We start from the raw sequence: 8,752 nt of genomic DNA on the forward strand, positions 1-8,752 counted from the left end.
TAGGCTGATTAGAGCAGGCTATACTGAGAGGGGAGCCAAAGAAAAACCCCCTTCACTGGCCATTTTGCTGATATTGTTGTGAGCAAACACATAGATCATTAGAGGACTGTTGTGAGAGGGAGGAAAGGGGAAATGAGGATTCTGTGACCAATGCTGAAAATGACTATGAACAAAGAAATTCAGGAAAATAAGGTTGATTTGCTTAATCTTTCATTAAGAAAGAGCCAAGAAGGGAAAAGGAAGCAAGTTTTCTATACGCGACCATCAGGATGGCTTCCTGGTAATGCGGTTGGTGTGTCAATGACTGGATTTTGAGGCATTGTCCCTCCATGCTTCAGCAGCAAGGTTCTCTGGCACTTGGTAGTTAGAGGGAGGTATGAAGATAGTGATCTGTAAAGCCAATAGAAACCCCATACATGAGTCAACCAGGGGTGCAGAAATAGAGCTATAGAGAGTATTAATGCAGAAAAACTAGCGGCATCACCTTTCTTTTGAGAACTGACCCCAGTCAAATGAGAAAAGAAGGATGTCATTGAGGATACTGGCTGGCTAACTACTCATTTACACTTATTTTTTCCTACTTACTTTCAACTCATCTCCCCCACTGCCCCTCATATTTCTGGATCTTAATCTTTCTCTTGGTTCACTCTTAGCTAAACTGCTCTCCAAAAGCTGTCCTAAAGGGTTAGGAAAAGAAAAGATTGACCCGCTCCTGTCAATTTACTCAGTTTAAATATAAAAGCATCACTATAATCCAGGTAAGCCCAAGTCAACTCATTCCTAGTTAATTAAAGGAAATGCCATTTGGTCTAAGTAGGATCTATCTGGTCATGCCCCATTAGTAACTTTCTTCCCATCTAGTACTCTGAAGTAAGCTGTCAATGGATGTGCCCCCATATGCTTTCTGTGGAGATATAATGTCACAAAGAGAGACACATTACCCTATGATATTATCAAATTCACTTAATAATTCCATTTTCCAATCCCTATCCCCGCACTTAGGAACTAAAATGGATGGGACAGAAATGATATTTCCTTTCTTCTTTTCTGAATAGGAATACAGAGCCTACCTATTTGTGAGGTGAATGGTGAAGTCTTGGAAGGTGGTGGTGGTTTGGGAGAAAGGTCAGAAGGATTTACACAGATTTGTGCCTCTTTGTGCCCAGAATGTTCTGACTGAACTCACTGATAGCCTTAGGGATTGGTTTGTTTCTGTCATTGGATATGATGCTTAAGAATATGGAAACAGACACAAATCTCAAGCTGTCTTCTCTGAAAATGGCATGTTTTCTCATTCATCACCACATTGACCAGCTGACTGATCTTCCCAGGATAATCACTGTAGCACAGTCCCATGAAAGTCTCCACATGCCATCAACTACTCACCTCACTCTGGCCACAGCACAAAGCATTGCAAGTGAAGCTTGAGATTATAATGGAGACCAGAAGTTCTAAGATAGCTAGTATTAACAGAATGGCATTGAATCCCTGGAAAAAAGGACCAAACAGAAAATGGTTAGGGGTGGACACAAGCCCCTTTCTCTAGCAATTCAGGTAGAAATGAGGTAAAGGAGAGCACTGAGAGGGGCAAGTTAAGAGGTGGGGAATGTTTCTGAGACAAAACTTAAGACACCTTAAAGCACCTTGCAAACATTAAAGTGATATATGAATATTAACTATATTATTATTATTAATCATCACAATGACAAATGCACATTTCAATGACTCTTTGAGATTCACAAAATATTTTCTTCACAATAATCCTACGAAAGATATTGCTCAAAGATGACTATCCCCATTTTGCACATCAAAAAATGAAGGTTGAGAGTACAAGCTGCCCTGCCTATGGTCAAACAGATAATCATCCCTTGTGCTCTACTCCTTATACAAGCCAATCTGGCATTCATCTGGGCCAATCATAGGTACTCCGTACAGATTTTTATGATAAAAAATACCCCAAACTCTCTACAAAGAGATGGAATCATATCACTTTTTAGAGAAAATAAACATTTATTGGATATTGATTATCCAGGGTTCAATTTCTATGTTTGTTTTCCTTTAAAATTTGGTGGTTTCAGGACTGGTTAGTCAGTCATCAGCTACTCCCTGAATTTCCCCCAGTCCCCCAAGACACCTGTAACCACCAAAAATCCAGTCATAGGAGTGCACTTAAAAGTGAACAATCTACTAAGGGATAGGCGAATAAAGGTATTTGTTTGAGAAACTCAAAAATGTTAAGGCTATATCTGATTTCTGGGCCCAGCTTTTACGATCCTCTAACCCCTGTCTTTTGCATTAGTTATTCCTCTATTCTAATCTCTAATCAAGTGAGCCTTGGCCTCTCTGTCCTCCAACACTGTCTTGCTCTCTTCCTTTTCAATTGCAGTGCTCACACCTACCGCAGGCCAGGAACAGGCTATGGTATGCCCTCATCAATTGTGATCCTCTCCTTAAACACTTTCTTGAGTTGCCTTCCACTCCCCCAGTTAAAAATGGAATCTCTCTCCTTAAACACTGCCTGAAGCTCTCCTTCACTATTACCTTACCCATCAGTATCAGAAATGTCTTTTTCCAATATTTATTCTCCCCCCAATAACAAATTAGACATTAAGCTCCATAAAGTGCATCACCTCAAATATAATGATTACCACATCATCAGTTACCTATTTTTTAATGGAATTGAAAGTGAGAGAACTAGAAATAGCAATCACTTTTTTTGTTGTTTAAACCCTTAACATCTGTGTATTGTCTCATAGGTGAAAGATTGGTAAGGGTGGGCAATGGGGGTCAAGTGACTTGCCCAGGGTCACACAGCTGGGAAGTGTCTGAGGCCAGATTTGAACCCAGGACCTCCCATCTCTAGGCCTGACTCTCACTCCACTGAGCTACTCAGCTGCCCCAATCACTTTTGATTCTTTACATTTCTCACAAATCACATTTCTGCCACAGACTACTGTAATAAGGCCAGAAATATTAAAAAATTTCCTCATTTCTCAACCCAAGCAACTTGTAGCTTTTCAAAAGGTTCGGACTTCTTCTGGAACCTTGGTGTTTCTGCCCTGACCTATAAAGATTACCCATTCCACAGATAGATCAGCATAACTGGTCCCATCCTGGAAGTACTCACCAGCAATAGAAATTTTACCATAATGCAGGAACGTAAGGAACCTTCGTTTTGACAAAAGTAAGTGAATGATCCAAATGTTACCAAATTGATTGAGAGAAAGATGATTCCCAGGCCAGCCATCACTGAGCTGACAATGTTCATTGCTAGGTTGCTTTGGACCTAAAAATGGTGAGAATTCATAAAACACTCAATCCATTAGCACATGGTTATAGAGCTGTTGGCGTGTTTCCAATTTTATTTAAGAGCCAGGGCTGAATCGAACAGCAGAATCTAAGAGCTAGATGCACCACTGAGTGCTTGTTATCTGCAAGGCAGAGTGCCAGGGGCAAGGACCAAGTGAAAAACTGCTCCCAAAGTCCTTATGTTTTCCTAGGTAGGCAACATGACATGTGGATGAGGTTTTGTTCTTTCCATAAAAATAATGGAGAAGATTGAGGGAACTGAAAAGTACAGAGAAGAATTTTGTCCTTCTGCTGGTCTGACGACAGACTTTACCAGGCAGCAATCTGAATAATGGGGGAGCAGCCATTAGTGATTGATTCTCTTTCTGCTCCTAAGTTACAAGCTCAGTCATGAAGCAGTGATCAAACCTGCTACAGCCCAGCCTGGGGTTGAGCAGGTTGTCTTTTAAGTATCCTTCCATTTCCCCCCTCCCATTCCAAGAAATTATCAGAGTCTGCCTCATGGGCTGCACAGAAAGGAGAATGTCACTTACCATAACATTTGTGGTTCTCTTCTCTACAGCAATGGAGAGGGAGCCAGAGATGATGAACTGTGGACAAACATGAACATCTTAAACCCTTCATGTCTTTCCCTAATGTATGCAACCTTACCTATCCGGTCATCGAAACCTGCTTCTTCTATCCCTGAGGACTCAGCGTCTCTGGTGGATACATTATATGCTCCCAGGAGCCTATTAAATATTTAAACATTAAGAAACTAGTTTCTTTTTCCATAGTAAGAATTAGAATATATCACTCTTGGGTAAAGTAACCTTGCCAAAAAAAAATAATAATAATAAGATGAGTGTCCTATAGCTTGGCCATGAGGAGTGGACTTAGTGGTGACTGATTCCCTTTTGAGACATGCACTGGCCTATCATGGGTGATACATTCTAGAATTTTGCCCAGATTAAAGTCAAACTCAGTGATTTATCATTTGAAGAGCACACTGTCTTTTATTTCTCAACAATCAAGATGAATATCATTCCCCAGTCCTAAAGCCCTTCTGCTCTTCTCCATGATTCTTTCAAGATTACTGATAGAGGGGGCAGCTGGGTAGCTCAGTGGATTGAGAACCAGGCCTAGAGACGGGAGGTCCTAGGTTCAAATCTGGCCTCAGACACTTCCTAGCTGTGTGACCCTGGGCAAGTCACTTGACCCCCATTGCCTACCCTTACCATTCTTCTGCCTTGAAGCCAATACATAGTATTGACTCCAAGACGGAAGGTAAGGGTTTAAAAAAAAAAAAAAAAAGATTACTGATAGAGGCCTCCAACCAATTCTGCTTTTTCTTTCATGTCTTTTCATATGTAACTTGATCTGGGCCTACTAATTTGAAGCAATTAAAGGGAAATGATTACAATAATATTATTTCTTTGCTTCTCTCTGGCAACACCTTTCTAATAGCCATTTCCCTACTGCAATCCAAACGTTATTCTCTGGTAGGAAAGAAAAATAAGTATTGAAGAGCTTTCTTTACATAATCCAGTAGAATGCTCATACCTCCTGTGAAAAACTACATGAAGCACTTCCTATGCTACCTAGTTACTATGTTCCCTGAAATTAGAGTGCCTTTACTCTGTATCTGTTTTGTACTTACTTTTATGAGCAAGGGGGATGGGGATTGGTTTGTCCTTCTCTTCCTCTCCTATTGCCTCAATCAAATTGCATGGACCATAATGGGCAACCAAAATTGCTTGTTGACTAGAGGATTGATTTTACTCCCAAATCTAGATCCATGAAGAATTATATTAGATTCTCCTTTGCATATGGATATATATGTGAGTTTACATATATGCATATATATGTGTATATAGAGATATATACATAATTTTTATGTATAAAATTTACTTTTCAAGCCCTTCTAGCAATTAAAGTAAGTATATGATAAAGAGATTGTACTTCATGGATTCATTAAAGTAAGACCCTTAAAGAATTTTTCTAGGACCTCCTAGTTTTTTACTCTATATACTATTGAAGTTAATTTGTGTTCATTACTAAAAAGATACCATCATTCAGATTCTAATCAATTTTGCCTAATTCTTTCTATGGATACAGACAAAATGACTAAATCTATTACACTATGGGAAGGACCCAAGGTGTGTACATCTATCTATCTATCTATCTATCTATCTATCTATCTATCTATCTAAATGGATGGATGGACGGATGGATATGTGTGTATAAAATGCATACAATATGCCTGGATAAATATTTGTGTATGAAATATGTATGTGTGTTCACATATCTTTAGATAGTTATAGATATTTGCACAAATAAACAAACCATTCTGAGATCCAGAGAAAAAACTGCCCCATCTGGTAAATATACCAAGAGTACTTGTTTGAAAATAGAACAACGAGATGATAATTCAGCCTGTAAGTTCCATTACATATGTCTGTTTACCTTTTAAAAAATAGCCAACAACCTGTATTGGTAATATGGGGAGATTATACAAGTATTATTGGAATCACACTTGGGAAACATGTTTTGTTTTGTTTTTTAGTTTCATGTCACAAGATAAAGATGAGTCACTAAAAGTATAAAACATTAGAAGTTATAGGAGAGAAGAGATTAGGAGAAAAAGATGGCAAAAAGTGAACATAGATGAATATCAAAAGACAGAAGAAAAAGAAGTCATAGCTGTAGCCTAACAAGATACGCTAATAATAGAGACTAATGCCTGCTATCTTAAGGAAGACGAATGGAGGAGAAAGAAAAGAGCAGCTCAGCTACAGTCAGCTTAAAAAGATGACAAGGGGAAAGCCCTCTGCAACCAATGGAAGCTCATTAGAAAAGAAGCACTGCTTTACTCAGAGATGATTGGAGAAAGCAGAATCTACTCATATTTGAAGACTTTCCTGAATTTATTGTCATCTACCTCTTGAGAGAGGGGAAAGCTTTTATAGTTTCTTGTGTTTCTCAATGCTCTTTGTAGCTCAAAAGAAGAAGAAAAAACATAGTAAAGATGAGATTCAAATCTCCTTTGCTTTGTGCTATACTGATATATTTTGCTTTGGGGAATTTTAAATATAACAGAGTAACAGTTTCTCAACATTCTTCCAAAGATGACTGGCTCATATCTGTGGCCCAGAGTAATAGAGAGACAGATTTTCATAGCAGGAGAGTGATGGGGATGAGAAGGAAAGAAGGATGAGAAGTGTATGTATACACACATATTATATATGCATATATATGTATATGTATATATGTAAGTATTTTTTGTGCACACACACAAGTATACATACATATATACATATATATATATATAATGTATATTAAATTATTTATGTATCAATCCTCAACTGTCTTAAGGGGAATGTCCTAGAAAAACAGCATGAAAATCAAAAACACAAATATTAATTTTTGAACCTATGGGAAATAGATGGTAGGTTTCTGTGATCACCTAAAAATGTAATCTACTACTTAGAATTTGTCTTAAAATCAATACTAAGTATTGGTTCCAAGGTAGAAGAGTGGTAAGGGCTAGGCAATGTGGGTTAAGTGACTTGCCCAGGGTCACACAGCTAGGAAGCATCTGAGGCCAGATTTGAACCTAGGACCTCCTGTCTCTAGGCCTGGATCTCAATCTACTGAGTACTTTAGCTGCCTGCTCTGCTTACAGTTCTTCATAACAAAACATTAATTCTGATAATATATACTTTTTGCAACACTGTAACCATGAAATAACCCACAAAATGGAAGTACACAAAATAAAATTAGTAAATTTAAACTAGTTTACTAAATTACTAAAATACTAAACTAAACTAAACTAAAATAAATTACTAAATTTACTAAAATACTAAACTAAATTACTAAAAAACTAGTAATTACCTAGGGCTAGATCACCTTTTATGCTAACATCTCAATTATTTTAAAAATTATTTCCAGAAATATTCACTTTTCTCATCTAATGAAATCTACAGTACCACAAATACTATATAGCAAATTCCCTAGAATTTTTATCTTTTATGCTAATATCTCAATTTAAAAAAAACAAAAGAACAAAAAAACACTAGGGGTAGCTGAGTGATTCAATGGATTGGGAGTCAGGCCTAGAGACTGGAGGTCCTGGGTTCAAATTTGACCTCAGACACTTCCTGACTGTATGACCCTGGGTAATTCACTTGACCCCCATTGCCTACCCTTACCACTCTTCTGCCTTGGAGCCAATACACAATATTGACTCCAAGACAGAAGGTAAGGGTTTAATAAAAACCTGTATAGAACATAATCACTTTTCATAACACATGAATTCTAAAATATCATAAGTACTCTGCCTCAAATAAAATTCTAACTAAAACATTTTAAACCAGAATCTTACCATCTTACCTCCCACTGTGTGTGTGTGTGTGTGTGTGTGTGTGTGTGTGTGTGTGTGTGTGTGTGNACCTCCCTGTGTGTGTGTGTGTGTGTGTGTGTGTGTGTGTGTGTGTGTGTGTGTGTGTGTGTGTGTGTTGGGAAGGTATAACATATTCTTATAAATCTCTCTACCTTGGCTACCCTCTCTAAAACCAATTGAGAGGTTGTAGGGACTTTAGTCATCATTGTACGACTGATGAAGTCTCAACATCACCTACAATATTCTGTCCTTCATGGCTGATGGATGGCAGTGGAGATCCTGAGGGATACATCAACTTGAAATAATATATGAGCAATGGCTGCTTCATATGTTGGTTTGAAATCCTTAAGGGTCTCAGGGGATGAAAGCATAGCATAGTCGGCGATGGGCAAACTACAGCCCGCTGGCCAGATGTGGCCCTCCTGAAAGGTTCTATCCCACAGTGGGACATTCTTCCTAATCTGATGAATAAAATGAGGAGGATACAATACAATGAAACTTCTAAAGAGTTGCCTTAGAAACAGACTGACAGATGAGCATTTCCTTTCCTTTGGCCCCCTCTTTAAAAAGTTTGCCCATCACTGGCGAAGGTAATATGATATTTAAACCTGAGGCTGGGATGATGGGATTGGCAGTCTCTAGGTCTCTAGACAACTGATGTATTAGACCACAGTGATTGGAGACATTCCAACATGAAGGTGTGGTTTAGAGCCCAAAGGATTTGCACCACACTTTTGGGACATAAGAGTAAAAAAGGTAAAAGTTAAATTAATATCAATAACTCCACATTATTTTTCCATAGAATTTTATTAATAATCACTTGAAGTAGAAAAAATCAAAAGGATAGAAGTATAAAGCCTAATTTTCTAACCTAACTGACCACGTGTATGGATTCTCTAAACTGGCTCCCAGGCAGCCTCCTCAACCACATTCCAGGAAGGAGAGAGAGAGAGACAGACAGACAGACAGACAGACAGACAGACAGACAGAGAAAGAGAGAGAGAGAGAGAGAGAGAGAGAGAGAGAGAGAGAGAGAGAGAGAGACAAAGAGAGAGAGAGAGA

At 38.4% G+C, this 8,752-nt stretch overlaps 1 pseudogene; it reads right to left on the reverse strand.

The window, feature by feature from the left end:
• Window positions 1-251: 251 nt before the first annotated feature.
• The window catches only part of LOC123252738, an 18,367-nt pseudogene continuing 9,866 nt past the window's right edge, over window positions 252-8,752 (reverse strand).

Source organism: Gracilinanus agilis, chromosome 6 (assembly GCF_016433145.1).
Source record: "Gracilinanus agilis isolate LMUSP501 chromosome 6, AgileGrace, whole genome shotgun sequence".
Lineage (NCBI taxonomy): Eukaryota > Metazoa > Chordata > Mammalia > Didelphimorphia > Didelphidae > Gracilinanus > Gracilinanus agilis.